Genomic DNA, 18,704 nt, shown 5'->3' with positions numbered 1-18,704 from the left:
TGGAGAGTGAAAAAGTTGGCTTAAAGCTCAACATTCAGAAAACGAAGATCATGGCATCCAGTCCCATCACTTCATGGGAAATAGATGGGGAAACAGTGGAAACAGTGTCAGACTTTATTTTGGGGGGCTCCAAAATCACTGCAGATGGTGACTGCAGTCATGAAATTAAAAGACGCTTACTCCTTGGAAGGAAAGTTATGACCAACCTAGATAGCATATGCAAAAGCAGAGACATTACTTTGCCAACAAAGGTCCGTCTAGTCAAGGCTATTTTTTTTCCAGTGGCCATGTATGGATGTGAGAGTTGGACTGTGAAGAAATCTGAGCGCTGAAGAATTGATGCTTTTGAACTGTGGTGTTGGAGAAGACTCTTGAGAGTCCCTTGGACTGCAAGGAAATCCAACCAGTCCATCCTAAAGGAGATCAGTCCTGGATGTTCTTTGGAAGGACTGATGCTAAAGCTGAAACTCCAGTACTTTGGCCACCTAATGCGAAGAACTGACCCATTGGAAAAGCCCCTGATGCTGGGAGGGATTGGGGGCAGGAGGAGAAGGGGACAACAGAGGATGAGATGGCTGGATGGCATCACCGACTCGATGGACATGAGTTTGGGTAAACTCCAGCAGTTGGTGATGGACAGTGAAGCCTGGGGTGCTGTGATTCATGGGGTCGCAAAGAGTAGGACACAACTGAGTGACAACTGAACTGAAATGCTTGTTAGTAACCTATTTTTTTTTAATCAAGATTGGTTCCTTTCTAGGTTAAAAGGAACCCAACAACTAATGACAATAGGAACATTCATTTTTTTTTTTTTTTTTGGTACCATCAATTGTTTGGTTGTTTCTTCCTACTGCTTACTTTAGGGCCCTGAAAATGTTCATCCAGCTTAGGTAATGGATTTTTAAACCAAACGTCCGTTGGTACAACTCAATCACACAGTTTTCCCTTTAAAATATACAGCTGAGTCAAGCAACATTTTATTTCCATGTCCATGTATTTTTTTTTCCTTCATGCAACCTGTCTCTTTCTTCCATAAAAGCACTGAAGTGCTTTGCACTCACCCGATGAAAGCTGCGCACAGATCTGAGGGACAGAGGTTTTCCCACCTGCACACTTGTGTGTCTACTCCTTTTCCATGCGCACAACATTCACCACCATCCTGAGGCTTACTCTGCTTTTCCCTTCCTGGAAAGATACTATTTTCTACTTTGTTCACTCAGTACTAAAAGTGATGCTATACAAAGTTTCCCTGCTTGAAGCAAGACATTGAAAATAAAATGCCCTTGGGGTTCCTGGTTGGCCCTCTTGTGTGAATGCGGGTTACAGGGAGCATTGGGGAAAAAAAAGACGATGCTCAGCACCACAATGAATGCAGATGATTCCCTTTCTGAAAGACAGACAGAGTTACTGTGTAATTTTCTTTGTTTTGATGGTCATTGGCGCCATGAAATTGACTGTTAGACCTAAAAGACCACTGTTGCTGGAAAATAAAATAGCTGAAATCCTTGTACGTAACCAGTGGCCAAAGTACCGTACACAAGCAAGCAAAACAGGACATTCGGTATTGGGAAATGGCCATTTGTCGTGACTTTGCTTTCACTCCACAGTAATAAGGAAGGTATTTGTAAGCATTGTCTACTGAGGATCACAGCCGGGCACCCTGTGCTGCTCAGGTGCCATGGCTGCCTCAATCCTGTTCCTTCCCTGAAAGAGTCTGGGTGGCATTGTTCACCTCATGACTGCTACCCCTGAGTCTGCAGCTCCAGAGAAAACTGCCCCCCAACCACCCCAGCGTTCGCACTGCCAAGCATACAAAGGGATGAGGAGGTGAGGCTCTTGGCTGCGGCTTCCGCCACTCCGCGCTGTCACCAACAGAAAACCCAGAGCAGGACAGAACGAAAAAGGAAAACCACTAACGCAAACCCTGCAAGATCTAGACTCCTAGGGAACTAACAGAGGGCAGAACCGGACTAAAGAACACCGAAACCCCGAAGGATCTGAAAGCTTCTCTGAGTCCTTTGGCAGGCCTGAGAGAAGACTTCTCTCCAGGAACCCTGGCCGAGATGCAGGGGTGAGGCCCTTCCCAGAGGGAGGCAGCGGCGTGCTTACAGGAGGACAAAACCCGCAAGTGTCAGAGTACCTCATGTCAGGCAACAGGACTGAAGCAGCTACACGAGTCTCTCAGACTTCCTCCTTTCATCAGATTTAAAGGAGTCAAATAATGGTACCCTGAAATGCAGGGCAGCAGAACAAGACAGATGAGTGGACACCCTCTCACTGATGACGCGCCCGCCCTGTATGATGAAATGAACTGCTGGTGTCCCTGAATGCCTGGGGCAGGACTGCTGAGACGCCTTGTTTGTTCCCTAGCCTACTTGTTTGCTTAGCATCCGCTGAACAGGAAGAATTCAAGATGGACCATCGCACAGGGCACAGGAGTGGATAAAGGACTGGCCAACGGCAACTGAGGCATCATTCGTAAGCTGTTTCTGAAGAGGAAGAGTGAGACACCTTGGAAATGAGTCATTTGGTAAACGGGTGCCCAGTGGGCGAAAATGTGAAGAGACAGGCTGTATTTTGTTGCAATTACTCTCCAGAGGATAAAGAGAATGGGCAGGGATGTCCTTGATTTTGCTTTATTGTTATGATTAATTATCTTTCTTTCTCTCCCCCTCACCTTTCAGGAATCCAATACCTTCTAGAGCTATAGCCCCTGTGACGTTATATCTCTCTTTTCTCTGTCTCTGTGTGTTGTTCAGGTAATGTCTTAATTGCTTTTTTAAATAAGTTTTCCTTTCCACATGACACCTAGGGAGACGTTTTAGTGTTCAGAGCGGTTAGGGAGCCAGAGCAGTGACCTGCAACAGAGCAGCTGGCCAGGAGACCATCAGCGTGGAGACAAGAGAACAGAAAATGGTAAACAGAACTCAGTTATGTCAGGTAGAAGGCAGGGTGTTCTGCCTCAGAATTCTCCATCTGCTCATCAGGGTTCATTCCTTGGCTCAGTAAATGGGGGAGAAAAAGCCAACTCTACAAAGTGATGTGCCAGCTCCAAACTTCCTTTCCTGTACCATACAATATTTAAAAACTAATCATGTATATGCACATTTTGAAAATGCCTAAATTTTAAGTCCAACCTTCTGCTGTTATTTTCCAACAATTTCTGTTTTTCTAAGAAATGAGGTCCATTTTTCATCCATTTATTCACTCAAGAAAATATGTATTGTGTGCCAACTAATAATATCCCAGGAACTGGTGTCCAAGTTGCAAACAAAGCAATGAACAAAACCAACAGAACAGGCAAAGAGATTTCAGCTCATGAAAAACTTCCTATAGCATTAACTTCTGTAATATATCCTTCAATTTCTGATTATATTTGACTCTAGACTGTCCCTAGAGTACAATACTTATGTATCATAACCCACTGTGATAGGTTGAAAACCACACACCCCCACCCCCACCGCCACATCCAAACTCTAATCTCTGGAACCTGAGAACGAAACTTCAAGTGGTTTAAAAAGGAGTCTGATCTCATTTCTGGATGATTGACTGCTGACAGTTATCAAGTCTACCCATGGTTCTTCATTTGTACCTACACTGGGATACGCCAATAAGAAGGTTTGAATCTTCTCTCCATTCGCGCTGGTAGGAAATTCACACCACCTAATCTCCTTCTGGAGTGAGAAAGTTACTCAGTCATGTCTGACTCTTTGCAACCCATGGACTATACAGTCCATGGTATTCTCCAGGCCAGAATACTGGAGTGGGTAGACTTTCCCTTCTCCGGGGAATCTTCCCAACCCAGGGTTCGAACCCAGGTCTCCCACATTACAGGTGGGTTCTTTATCAGCTGAGCCACAAGGGAAGCCCAATCTCCTTCTAGCACACATGAATTCTCACTAGACCCTGGCCCCACTCCCTAATCACAAGAAATATTGAGGCCAGTCTCCTTTACTTGCTTTTTCAGGACATTTCAGACCAATGTGAGTGACCTACCTGCCTTCCTCAGGAACTTCAACTGTGAAAGCTTTTCATATCCTCTTGGTCTGCATGTGGCAATGTCAGTCTTGACATCGAGACACATTTTAGGTGACTGCCCATCTCCCTTTACAGGGAATCATAACCTGTGGAGGGAAAGGAGGGGGAAAAGTCATTGCAGATGTTGTTAAGTTAAAAATATTGAGATAAGGAGATTATCCTGAATTCTCCAGATGGACCCTAAGTGCAATGACATGTATCCTTTGCAGAGAGAGACAGAGAGGAATTTTACCACATACAGAGAGGATAATATGAAGATGGAACATTTTGAGGTTGGAATGATGGCCTTAAAGATTCTCCCAATGCAGGCAGCTCTGGTTCGATCCCTGGTCAGGGAGCTAGATCCCACATGCCACAGCTAAAGCCCAGCACAGTCAAATAAATATAAATAAATACTTAAAAAATAAAAAAGATTCAAGGGATGTGACCACAAGCCAAGGAATGCTGGACATCACCAGAAGCAGGAAGAGGCAATAAACAGGTTCTCCCCCGTGCCACTCCAAGCAGTATGGCTGTATGTCCTCACACCTCCATTTGGTCCCTAACACTGATTTCAAGACTCTGGGCCTCAAGAATCGTGAGACAGTAACTCTCCGTTGTGTTAAGCCACTAAATTTGTGGTAACGCGCTACAGGAGTCCCAGGATACCAGCACACCTTCACGTGTGCTTTTCCCTCTTCCATCCTGTGCACTGCCCGGCACCTCAAGGCCACTCTCCCTGGTCCCTGCCTGAGAGCTCCGATTTCCTTCAAAGCACAGGACTTGACACGGATCTTCTGTCACATTCCTCAGGCTCTTATAATATTCTTTACCATTGGTATTTTTAGTCAACAACAGGCTATTTTGCTCGCTGTTGCTCTTCTTGGTGATTTCTTTACTATGTGGACAATCTTACCAATATCCAGCACGCTGAGATTTCCTCCTCTATTCCACTCCTCTGACCTTCCACACTATCTCCCACGGTCATTTCCTAGACTTTTTGCACACTCCAAACTCACTCCATCTCCTCTGTAATCTTGACAGGAAGATCCCCCACCCTGAATGATGTCTTGGTGTCTATCTCACTTTCCACCTCCCACCCCCCATTTTAATATTTTGAATCTGCAAACTCACATTCCATCTAGCCTACCCTGCATGCTCTCACTTCTTTCACAACCCAGCTTAAATCTCACATCCATCATTGTAATCACTCCTTTATTCTACTCTGCATTTCCTTGCCCTTTTTTCCTATGTCACAGCTTCCCAGCAAAACCACAACAATAATTAAATGCAACCTAAGCCAATTACTTGTCGACACCCAAATAACTGGAGATGAATAGAGAAAAACATTAAATATGCAGACTGGCCTCACATTAAATGTGAGGAAATAAACTTCAAGAGGACACTCAGGACTGCCCAACAACAGTATTCCCTTTATTTATCAAATTTACAGTCCTTCTCTCCTGAATGACTTTCATATCTTTCATCCTCAAACCTCCAACATGCCTACTTTACAGCTTTTCCCTAATAATGACTTTGATCCTATGTCACTGAGAAACATTAAAGCCCTCAGAAGAGAACTTCTACAAATAAATAAATCAGTTTAACTGCCTCTTACTTGTATGTGTTTGTGTGTGCAGTTGCTTCAGTCACATCCGATTCTTTACGATCCTATGAACTCTAGCCCGCCTGGCTCCTCTGTCCACGGGGATTCTCCAGGCAAGAATACTGGAGTGGGTTGTCATGCCCTCCTCCAAGAGATTTTCCCAACCCAGGGATCAAACCTGCTTCTCCTGCACTGCAGGCTGATTCTTTACCCACTAAGCTACCTGGAAAGCCCCCTGATTTGTATACTTTGCTTAAAATATATGAATGGCCTTTGTTGTTTCTGAGGCCAAAGGTCTCCCTTATGTTCTGGATTCCTCTCATATATTCAAGAATCCTGCTCAGGTAGTTTTCCCCTTTTTTCCTCTGGACTGTAAATTATGCTGTAATAGATCATTCCTATAAACATCTAAAACGCTTTCGTATCACCCATCCTAAAACAAAAACCTCTCCCTTGGCAAGACAATCCCAATTCCCCATTTCTTACTTCTTTTTTATGGCAGATTTCCTCAAAAGTTTCTATGGCCACTGTCTCCACTTTCTTCTTCTCATTCTCTCTCATATTCTTGCCAGTAAGGTTTTCAACCAGTGTTTCACTAAAACCACTTCTTTCTGCGTCACCACTGACCTCCACACTATTAAATCCAATATTTATTTGAGGTCACCATCCTTTCAACTTCTCATCGGTATTTAAACAACTGACCAGGGAATTCCCTAGCCGTCCAGTGGTTAGGATTCTGTGCTTCCACTGCAAGGAGTATGGATTCTGATCCCTGATTGGGGAACTAAGATCCCACAAACCATGCAGCCTGGAGGAAAAAACAGAAATAAAATAAATGCCAACTGGTATACCTTGTTTCAAGAAAATAAAACAGTTGACCATTCCCTCCTTCTTGAAGTCCTTTCTTTCCTTGATTATCCTGGATGAATATTTCTCAAATATCTTCTTTCCTTTTTAATCTGTATGACTTGATCTTTTGAGTCACAGTGTCACACTTTATATATACTCTTTATGACTTCAATCTGGCTGGATCTTCCTCCTTATTCCAATTTCTAAATCTTGAAAAGCACCCTGGACTCATGAATTACCACTTTCTCTTCTCCAGTTATACTCACCATCTAGGTAACCTTTAAAACTCTATAAGCCATTCACCCACCTGTGGTTCTTGAGTTAATACCCACAGTTCAATATTTTCCCAGTGAAATTTATCCAACTGCCTATATTAACAAATCCACTTGGATGCTTAATAATAATCTGAGGTTTAACATGTGTAAAACTGTTTTCTTTCCTCACCATCCTGCTCATTCCCTGACTTAGAAACCCATTCCTTCCAAATCTTTTTCATTTCAGGAATTATCATAACCATTCATCCAACATTAAGTCAAAAATTTGTTTTTTCTTTCCTCAAAACATATCTGAACTCTAACCAAATTTCACCACCTCCACACCTGCCATCCTAACCGCAAATCCTCATGCAGAGGGGATAGCTGAGGAATTTGGGATCAACAAGTACATCTGGTTATATTTTAAATGGATAACCCACAAGGACCTACTGTATAGCACGGGGAACTCTGCTCCAGGTTATGTGGCAGCCTGGATGGGAGGGGACTTTGGGGGAGAATGGATACATGCATATGTGTGGCTGAGTCCCTTTGCTGCCCACCTGAAACTATCACAACACCGTTAACTGGCTATACTCCAATATAAAATTAAAAGCTTAAAACGAAGAAAAAACAAAATATCCACACTGTGGTGGCCATGACAGTTCCCTTCAAGGAGCACAGTGACGGACCGCCACCAGCTGCCACACTTTTCTGCTCCAGTTTTCCCCCAGGTTCTTCCAATGACTGGCTCGGTAGCAGGGGAGGGGGAACTAGAACATGGTCACTCGTGCGTGACACAGGATTCCTCTACAGAGCAACTTTCACTAGGGGACCGCCACCGGGCTTGCTGAGACCCCTGCTGCAGTCTCATCTCCCCTCTCCTTTCACAGGTCATCCTCTTCACTGCTGTCTGAAGGCTCTCGCTGCCTGCTTCTGCTCCCTGTCCCTTTCTCGTCCAGTTATTTAGCTAGATCTTGCAACAGCTAATCCTGTTTAGCATTTGTGCCTCAAAAGACCCGACCTGACACACACATTTCAGGGCTACTGACCCTACTATTTCTCCCTGCCCCTTCCCTCCCTCCCCTGTAGCAGCAAGAGGGGCCTTTGAAAGCATAGGTCACCTCGTGCTCCTCCTTTCCCTAAAGCTCTCCAGCGGCCTCTCATTGCTCAACCAAATCTAACCAGGGCCCCGAAACTTTAAAAATGTGGCCTTTGGCCATCTCTTCAAATCCTCCTCTCCCCCTGTGACACTGGTCTCCTTGCTGGCACTTGAGTTCACGTGACACAGGCCCACTTCAGAATCTTCCCACACCTTTTTTCTCACACAGAGGTCAAGAACGCTCCTGTCCCCAATGTCCACATGAAAAACCCTTTACTGCTTTTGAGTTTCTGTTCTCATGTCTTGCCCTCAGGAAGACCTTCCCTGACCCCAACCGAATCTAAAATGAGAATTATTTCCCACAATGATAACTTCAAATACAACTTCAATGTATTTAAAGGTCCAAATATGCAAGGAGTTTTTCAAAGAATTCTTGAATAAACCCCAAATAAATGTCAAATAAGAACTGAAAATAAAGTCATGTCTTTTGATAGCACAATATGTTAGATATTAACAGTCTCTGGGAAATACTTTCCTCTGGGATTATGAAAGGTATGCTTCCCTTTTCTTCAAATCATGAGCGGTTGTTATTTCCACTAATCTATCAGTTATTTGTAAAATAAAATAAATGCATTGTGTAAATAGTACAAATGAACTGTGACCATTTGTATTTGTTTTATATTCTGAGTCCATTTGCCACAGTATGCATTTTAATAGCCTGTCTAGTAGCTCTTTGAGAATATTGTTAGAATAATTCTTAGAAGAGTGCATATTATGGAGAGAGAGGTTTGATAAAATGCTTATTATTTTGGTAGCTAAGCTGTAAGAACTCATGTCTGAAGTTGATTTAACAATTATTTCTTAAAAGTGGTCTAATATGATTTATGTCTAAGAACTTTTTGCTGTATTCCTCTAATGTTAATTATTTGGAATTTAAAAGTCATCTTAGGAAAGTCCTTACTTGACATGTGTTATAAAGAGACAAATTTCAAGAGGCAGATTATCAAGAACACACCCTAAGGCACTGAATTGTCCCAGGGATGAGTCATTTCATCATCTAAGCTGTAAAAAGCAAATTCAAACATATGGAAAACATACTCTAATAACAAAAAGAAAACAAATGTATTAGAGCTTTTGAAGACTGAGACTTGGCATGATGCTTTAACTGAGTCCCTTTTTGAATATGAGAAAATTTGGATTTTGAGCTATTCTGTTTTCTGAAACAGACTTTATTTTTGAAAAGTAACATAATTGTAAAAGTGAGTAAACTTTGGAGACAGTCTGAGTAAACCACTTCATTTATAAATGGGATTAAGGTCCAGAGGAGAAGCTGACTTGTAGAACCTACAGAACTGACATTAACTTAAACAGCAATATTGGGAGGCTGAACTCCAGCAGAGTAACTCCAAGCTAATGTTGTGTTCATTAAGCTACAATTTTTTTTTATTCTGTAACAGTTTTATTAAAGAATAATTCACTCTATTTTTTCCTCCAAATTTTCACAGCACAAGTGTCACGCAAGACAAGGTTTCTGCTTCAAAGACCCTGGGGCTTATTTTAAAAGATTTAAGAAACATAAGGCTTCCCAGGTGGCATTAGTGATTAAAGAACCCACCTGCTAATGCAGGAGACATAAGAGACACAGGTTTGATCCCTGGGTTAGGAAGATCCCCTGGAGGAGGGCATGGCAACCCACTCCAGTATTCCTGCCTGGAGAATCCCATGGACAGAGGAGCCTGGCGGGCTACAGTCCCTGGGGTCTCAAAGAGTCAGAAAGGACTGAAGCGATTTAGCATGCAAGGCAAGTTACATTTACTGAAACAACTAACAAAGTAATTGTATGTAACCATGAATAGAGAGGATAACATGTAGGTTATATGATTACCATTTTGCTGACATTTGAGAGAGAGAGAAAACAAAGTATATTTATTACACACATACACATATATACACACATATACATATGAAATCATGAGCAAAGTTAAAGACTCTCTTAGAAATTAACAGATGGAGTAGGAAAAAATAAATAAGACACAAAAGGAAGTGAATAACACCATTGTAAAAGAATATTTAAATTAAACAATTTCTGTCTCAATTTCCACTGATGCCCCAAAACAACAGCAAACCACTCCCCACAACCCAAAGTCAGGCACTAGACTGCCCACAGAGGGCTTGAAGACCACCTTGTTGGCAACGTGTTTGTTTTATAACCCTTCCTCCAATCTGAAAATACATTACAGTTGAAGGGGCTATGAATTGAAAATCAGAGTAATTCTTTGGAAAGTTGTCAGGGTTGCTTCCCTCTCCTCTTAGCTTAAACAAAGACCTTCAGTAAGCCCTGTTGGAGAGCTCATGACATGTGTTCGCTAAAGCCGATGTGACACTAAGAACTGGTACCTTGCACATAAGGAACAGTCTGAAACCAGAAGACTGACTAAAGTGGCCTCTGGAAGACCAGCTTAAGGAGCCACTGTCCTCCTCACAAGGGCAGTTAAGTTGTCTGTCTACTCCTCAGCATCTAGACGTGGAACCTGCGTAGATACTAGTTTGTCCTGTTTACAAAATAATAAGTTCTGCCTAAAAGAGACTTTGCAAAAATGAGACATTCTCAGCAGAAAGAGACTGGAAATGAACATTCTGTTGCAGAAACTGCAGGACAGCCCCAAGCTGCCAGCAGAACTAGAGGCGAGGCCTGAGATGAAGGACCTGTGGTCAGATGGTCAAGAGCAGAATATTCACAAAAACCACGAAAATACCCACAGGAGAGAGCTTTAATCCTGTGCACAGGCAGAGTCAACTCCAGTAGGTCCTGCAAAGGCCAAGCAGTGAGACCCTCCCTGCTCCTTAGCCCTCCTCCATCCTCTCTCCTCCTCCTAATTCTGTGAGAGTGTAAGCGTGTGAAAAGGCCCACTGGGGAAATTAAGGAAAGGAGCTGCCTTTCTCATCCTACCACGGGGTTCAGGTCTGAAGCAGAACAAGCTGGAGGAGATGAGAAGTTTTCATCTGGTATGAGTCTTCAGCACTCATTTCTACACTGGGCTGGATTCCACAGTCACTGAAATAAGTCTTTCTATCTAAAAGTGATCAGGGTGTATTTCTGGTATATGTGAATCATCAGGAAAGTCATGTGAATGGAAATTCAAGGGAAAGAAGAAAAACAGTTGATTGAAGACATTTAAAGAAATAACGCAGTGAGAGGAAGAAGTAAGTTCACTTTCTGTGTGTGTGTTAGTTGCTCAGTCGTGTCCGACTCTTTGTGACCCCATAGACTGTAACCCACCAGGCTTCTCTGTCCATGGAGTTTTCCAGGCACAAATACTGGAGTGGGTTGCTGTGCCATCCTCCAAGCGATCTTCCCAACCCAGGGATCGAACCCGGGTCCTAAAGTCTTGCTCGTTCACCATAATGACTATACAATTACATGTTGTGTGTGGGTGTGTGTGCCAAATGCACACAAGGATATTCTATGTGAAAATAGTTTTTTTTCTCTTTTCTGGGACAATACTATACACACACACATACAAACGTGCATTAGTGCCACGAGAAAAATCAAAATTAATACACAAAATCTAGAATTATATAGGCCATATTCAAGGAACTCAAAACAATAAAATTAGAAAAAAATATTTATATATTAGAGCAATGCAGTTCCCCTGCCAAAAGCCATAAAAGGGAAAGAAAACAATTAAAGAATTCAACTTGGAAATCCTCGAACATTCTTTTAAAAAGCCTCACTCTGGAAAAGTTTTGTAACCAATGGTTGTGCTCATTCTAAAAATGAAATCCATCCTAATATCCACTGACAGATTCAGGCCAAATTTCATGAGGGATTGGGTACTGAAGTTCACAAAACACTGCCACTAAGACTTGTGCTGCTGAAAGTCTAAAATGGTTTAGTGAAAAAAGTCACAGTGTCAGTTGCTCAGTCGTGTCTAACTCTCTGAGACCACATGGACTACAGCCCGCCAGGCTCCTCTGTCCATGGAATTCTCCAGTCAAGAATACTGGGGTGAAAAAAAAAAAAAAAGAATACTGGGGTGGGTACCCATTCACTTCTCCAGGGGATCTTTCCAACCCGGAGGTCAAACCCAGGTCTCCCACATTGCAGACAGATTCTTTACCATCTGAGCCAGCTGTCTGGGCAGAGACTAACAGGAGATCAGGGGGCAGTGGGAGTTGGCCCTAACAGCCAGAGCAGTATGACCGCAAGGGAAAGGGCAGGTACATTTGGTACGGAGCAGAGAACTAGAAGCTGAGCTGCAGTCTTAGAAACAAGGGGGAATGGCCGGGTTTAGGTTTTAGCCTTTTTTATCTCACTAAAGCTTACAGCACTCACTGGTAGTCTAAGAAGCAAGAGCTTGTCCTGGGAGGAAGGTCTAGTGAAACAGAAGAGATGTGTTGGTTAATTGAGAAGTTTTGCTTGTGCTAATATGTAAATATATTTGGATAGCCAGTCGGCATTTTTCTTTTCTCTTTTGTAATATACTTTCCCCTTAATCCAATATATTCTATGAGAGTTACTGATTCACTTTCTCTATGAAAAGTGAAAACTGATTTATAATGAGTCACATTTTGTATTTTAATCTAGCTCAGAACTCATAGATTAAAGAAATAGATACTGTGTCATCTGAACCACGATTTCCATTTGTGTTCTCAAGCACATTGATAAACAGAGTATCATCAACATACACAAAGATTCAAACCTTGTTTTTCCTGCTGATTCAGATGTTCTATAGATTTCATGAATATTTTTTACTGTTCTGAAATACAAATACCCTGAATGTATGCCTTAAACTTAATACTATATTTTTTTATGTTTTCAACTAGGACATATACGATAACATTTATTAACTTAGGAAAATAAACAAGAAAGATGTTGGATTCCATGACAGCAAGCAACCTTCATTCTATAATTACACTGTCAATAAAAATGCTTTTGGTGGGAGAGGGATTTATGGGAACTCTTTACTTTCTACTCAAATTTTTCTGTGAACTTAAGATTGCTCATAACATCTATTAAAAATACATTTAAAATGCTATTTGGCAATGAAAGTCAAACCTCATGTCAGGTAATTAACCATCTCCTCTAATTACTAGATGACCACTACTGTTCACTGATTACCTGGGAGAATCAGTACCAGCTGTATATTCAAATGGTGCTGCTCTCAGATGAACAAGGAAAAAAATAGGTTGTATATTTTGATTCAGAAAGATGCATTAAATCAGCAGACAGATATAAAGGTCACAAAGAATGTTGAAAGATATCATCATTCCTTCAATATAGTTAATGCCTTCTTAATAAATGCTATGAGCTAAAAATTTATAGAGTACTTACTCTGAGCTAAGTAGAATTATTATCCCTATTTTACTATGGAGGGAGGGAAGGCTTAGAAAAAAGATAAGTGAATGAACCATTTAAGGCCACACAAGGAGGAAATCTTAAGAGACCAGACTCAAATCCACTGTCTATCTTCAGGGACTGCACACTTACATACTACAGACAGACCTCTGCCCTTGACAAATCACACATGCTGAAAAAGAAACCTGGTATCAACTTTAAATGACAACTGGCTATTATCATTATCTCATCTTACTACTGATAACTTTTCTAAACAATAAAATATTATTGGACTAGTGAATTCTCATGAATTCTCTACAAATAATTTCAAACATAATAATATTTATAGACAGAATTCTCTAACAGAGACACATAATGACTATTTGCTTTTAAATCACTTTGGACAGTAGATAAAGATGAGGCAGGGCTTCTCACCTCCTGGCCAGATTATATACAAACTTAATCAGAAGGAGGCAGTCTGTGTTCCCCATGAAACAGCTATTAAAGTTCCCTGAACTGTACACTCAGCTCCACTGAGTTTACTCTTTGAAACGGATTTTGTTTTTACTTTAGGACATACACGACCTTGAGCTGAGGAAATCTGGGCTCTGCAAATCAGGATTCTTTTGAAACTACTTCCTCAGCAAATTGGTGACTATGTGGTAATATGATACGAGAAGGAATAAAGAAGTATATTCGTGCTGCTGAAATTATAGAAAGGGTAAGTGGTTAAGACAGGGTTGCAACATAAGCCGTGCCTGCACATGCTCCATGAAGTGGACAGTTGGCTCTATTATACAGATAAGCCAAGCTAAAAGACCACTTTTCCTTCAATTATATGGATATTTCAAGCAATATAATGTCCTCGGCTTACAAATTTCAGCAACTGCTGATCTTTACCTCTTTGCAGCCCTTTGGCAGTCTGCTACTTGGAGAAAATTAAGTAAGGAAAAAATTCAAAATTCACAGGAAAAAATATAATAGTGTAGAATGCCCACTTATGCCAGCCTGGGACTCTGGTTGCCAGCAGTTTCTACACTGAATCTTATAACCATAAGTTTCCAAAGCAGCAGACTTTGCAGTAGCTGGTCCCACATATAGGATGGAAAACTGTGAAAGGTGCATATAGTGGAAGAGAGTAGCCCTGCTTTTAGAAGAAACATTCAATCTTCAGTGTTACTTGTCCAGGGTTCAAGGAATCTTCATGCACTGAAAGGAAGGCAGACCAACAGTAGAAGTGCTGAGTGTGATGAAAAAGATGTATACAGTGGGCACAAGAGAGAAAACGGAGTTCTCGGTCAGAATGACCAGGATGCTTTGTAAATTAGACGGCGAATATCTATTTCAAATCCATCAAATAAGATGGGGATAAATTAGAACAAAAATGTCTCAGAGGTGGAAGCAGAGATGCTGTGAACAAAGCGATGTGAGTGGTGAAGCAGTGATCCTGAGTCTTTCTGACTCACATTGTATCAGCACACTCAGAATGAAACCCGCTGCTGGGAGTCTTTGCTGCACACTTGTTGAATGAATGAGAATTAACTACTACTCTGATATGCCGCACTACAGGAGGAGATGGTAGGTGATAAAGAGACATCGCCAGAGGCAGAATATTAAGGACACCAGTGTTAGGTTAAAGGCTGTGAAGCGTGTTCAGTAGGCAAGGAAACTGTTGAAATTTTTTGAGAACATTATATTACTTCATATAAATGAAACTATGCTTTAAAAGATTATCTGGTCACCAGACATAAAATGAATTATGCAGCAAAGAGAATTGAGAGTCTACAGCAAATTCCAAGTGAAATGAAATGAATATTTAAACTAAGGAATGTGGTACACAGAGAGGAGAAAATGGATACAAAAATTTGACAAAGCTTGACAAATGATTAATAGTGATTTATTATAAAGAATGAAGGAGAAAGACTGATAAGTTTTAGGATTAAACCTAATACTCCACATTTTTAAAAACACAGGAAGATGAAAAGATTTTATTATGTGCATTTGCTTTGCTCTAAGGCAATCTGCAGTAATAGCAATAATGAATGATAATACTGATGATGATAATATACCAATAATAGCCAAAAACTTGACAGCATTTAGCAGGTGCCAAACCATGAACTAAATGACTTACATGTGACTGAGTTCAGTAGATCTAGATTGGGGTGTAATAAACACGCAAGAGATAGCCTCAGCCACAAGATTTGACAAGAGAAAACTGTTGTGGTTTTATTTTTTTAAGAGTAAAAAATGCCACTCTTGCTGAGAAGAGAAGAAAGTAAGAGGTAAAGTATATTAAAATGTTTCGTCACCTTAAAAAAAAAATAACTTATTGCTAATGGAAAGGGCAGTTGATAAGGAGTTTTTAAGGAGAGGAGGCCACTTGCTCCACTGTGCACTGTCAGCCATGGAAGGCTAGTACAGCCGGGAAGTGATATACTGTGGTCAGCAGGACTCACAGAACTGAATCATGGTTTTGAGATCAGGATTGGAATTATGACTCCTGAAATATAAACCAGAAGGTTAAAAACATACCCTGGAGTTTACTTCTAATTTTTCAAGGTATACATCTTTTCTTCCCAACTAAATTATAATCTATAATCTATATCAAGACACAGCAACTATTTCTTTAGTAACTTCTATGACTTCTCACACAGTGCTGGACACTCAGTTATGCTAATACATTCTTTTCTAGATACATTTTTCTTGTAGGTTTTGTTTCAGTTTTTTTTTTTTTTTTTTGGCCATAATTCAGGGCCTTAGCGGAGAAGGCAATTGCACCCCACTCCAGTACTCTTGCCTGGAAAATCCCATGGACGGAGGTGCCTGGTAGGCTGCAGTCCATGGGGTCGCAAAGAGTCAGACATGACTGAGTGACTTCACTCTCACTTTTCACTTTCATGCATTGGAGAAGGAAATGGCAACCCACTCCAGTGTTCTTGCCTGGAGAGTCCCAGGGATGGGGAGCCTGGTGGGCTGCCATCTATGGGGTCACACACAGTTGAACACGACTGAAGTGACTTAGCAGCTTAGCAGCGGGGCCTTAGATCCCACTTAGATGTGGGCTCTTAGATCCCTGACCAGGGATTGAACCCTTGCCTTCTGCAGTGGAAACATGGGAGTCTTAACCACTGGATCACCAGGGAAGTCCTAGATACATGTTTTAAGAAAACCCTTAGATGATTTTCTCACCAATTAACTAAAAGCAAACACAGTGGTTCTATGGGGCTTTCCCAATGGCTTAGTGGTAAAGAATCTGCCTGCAATGCAGGAGAACCAGGAGACACGGGTTCGATCCCTGAGTTGGGAAGATTTCCTGGACTAGGAAATGACCACCCACTCTAGTATCCTTCCCTAGAGAACCCCACGGACAGAGAAGACTTGCAGGCTACAATCCATGGGGCCAGAAAGAGTCGGTCATGACTGAGAAACTGAGCAATCGGTTCTAATTCTGATAAAGTAGATACCCTAATAAGGTAAAAGTCAACTTTAAAAAGTTGCAGCTGCTGCTGCTGCTAAGTCACTTCAGTCATGTCTGACTCTGTGCGACCCCATAGACGGCAGCCCACCAGGCTCCCCCGTCCCTGGGATTCTCCAGGCAAGAACACTGGAGTGAGTTGCCATTTCCTTCTCCAATGCATGAAAGTGAAAGTGAAGTTGTTCAGTTGTGTCCGACTCTTAGCAACCCCATGGACTGCAGCCTATCAGGCTCATTCGTCCATGGGATTTTCCAGGCAAGAGTACTGGAGTTGGGTGCCATTGCCTTCTCTGAAAATAAAAATCACTACATTTAAATCACTACCAATTCTGATAAGCCTATTAAATTAGAAACCTATCCACACCTAATGAGCTTCCCTGATGGCTCAGATGGTACAGTCTGCCCACAGTGCAGGAGACCTGGGTTCGATCCCTGGGTCCGGAAGAGTCCCTGGAGGAGGAAATGGCAACCCACTCCAGTATTCTTGCCTGGAAAATCCCATGGTTGGAGGAGCCTGGCAGGCTACAGCCCATGGAGTTGCAAAGAGTCGGACACGACTGAGCAACTTCACCACAGCTAATTCTCTACTGGGCCAAGAAGCAAGGCCCTCTGGTACTTTGATTCACAAACTGGACGCTGAAGGGACCATCTGCTGTGTTATGTCCCCAAAGCCAAAGTCTATGTTGGGCTATTTTTCAGCAACATAATTTTTTCTTATAATGGCATATCAAGTATATTCTTATATATAATCATCTCGATTTCCAGTTGCAAAGAGAATTTTAGTGACTACATTCCAGTGGTATACTTGAATGCAACACTTCTAACATGATATATTATTTACCTAGTGCTTGCTATTTTCAATTTTAAACATATAAATTGCTAATTTGCAAAATACACAATGAGATGAGACTTCCCTGTTGGTCCAGTGGCTGAGACTATGCACTCCCAATGCTAGGGGCCAGGGTTCAATCCTAGGTCAGGGAACTATATCCCACATGCCACAAGTGAGACTTGACACAGCCAAACAAGTATTATTTAAAATACATATATAATATGTATATATACACATATATATGAGATGAAAATATGGAAAGGGAAGAGGTATCTTTGAGGATGTAAAGGAGAGTAGGTGAGATGAATAGCAAGAGCAGGGCCAACACACATTAGAGAGCTCCAGGGACAGCTAAATGATCAGGAGGTCTTTCAGAATTACATATGAATGAGGCACAGTGTTCTCAAGCCAAAAAAAAAAGAAGGAATAAAAGAACGGAAACAAACTGTATTCTATTCTAGCAAGTGCTGTGATCTCCCAGCTGCTGTTCTACCCATGACTAAAGTCCATTCTAAAGAGTTTCTAAAATATTTTTTCTTCTCTCTTTGGCTATCTTTAAGGAGCTCAAGAAGAAGTGCCCAGATAAAGCTGAATGTGAATCACACCCATTGATAAACAATTAGGAGGCTTTGGTTGAAAAACATCCCTCAAGCATGGACTTAATTAATCAATTAGATTAATTAGAAGTATTTCACCAAAGACTGGTCAGTTCTGAACTGAAGATACCTCTTAGCCATCTGAACAAGATGTTTCATTTATTTATAAAACAGATGCTTCTTGCAGCATGACCATAGCTTAAATCACTGTCTGGCAATATACCAGTTGTTTAGTTAGCCCCTGTCAAAGTAGAGAATTCAACTTAGTTGCCTGTTGTCTTTTACCTCCCAAGACAGATCCTAGGAACCCATTCTTCCATTTAATTTTTCATTCATACACACATATATTAAAAATAATCATTGAGCACTCTGTCCATTTCAATATGTTACTGAACAGCTTTGGATACCAATTTAGACAACAAACTTATGACTTCTGGCTTCAAGTCTATGCAGTGTTACTCAGCAATAATGTATAGTAAAACATCAAAAATGTGAACTCATAATTGTGAAAATGATCACAATTTAGAATTTAAAAAACTGATTTTGAGGTTATATTACTTTATCTTTACATACTAAATTGATTACATGACTTCCTATAGACATAATAGTGATACTTAATAGTCATTCCACAAACACAT

This window comes from Bos taurus, chromosome 27, assembly GCF_002263795.3.
Source record: "Bos taurus isolate L1 Dominette 01449 registration number 42190680 breed Hereford chromosome 27, ARS-UCD2.0, whole genome shotgun sequence".
Taxonomy (NCBI): Eukaryota; Metazoa; Chordata; class Mammalia; order Artiodactyla; family Bovidae; genus Bos; species Bos taurus.
The sequence above is the reverse complement of the archived record's forward strand: the minus strand, read 5'-3'. Positions refer to the sequence as shown.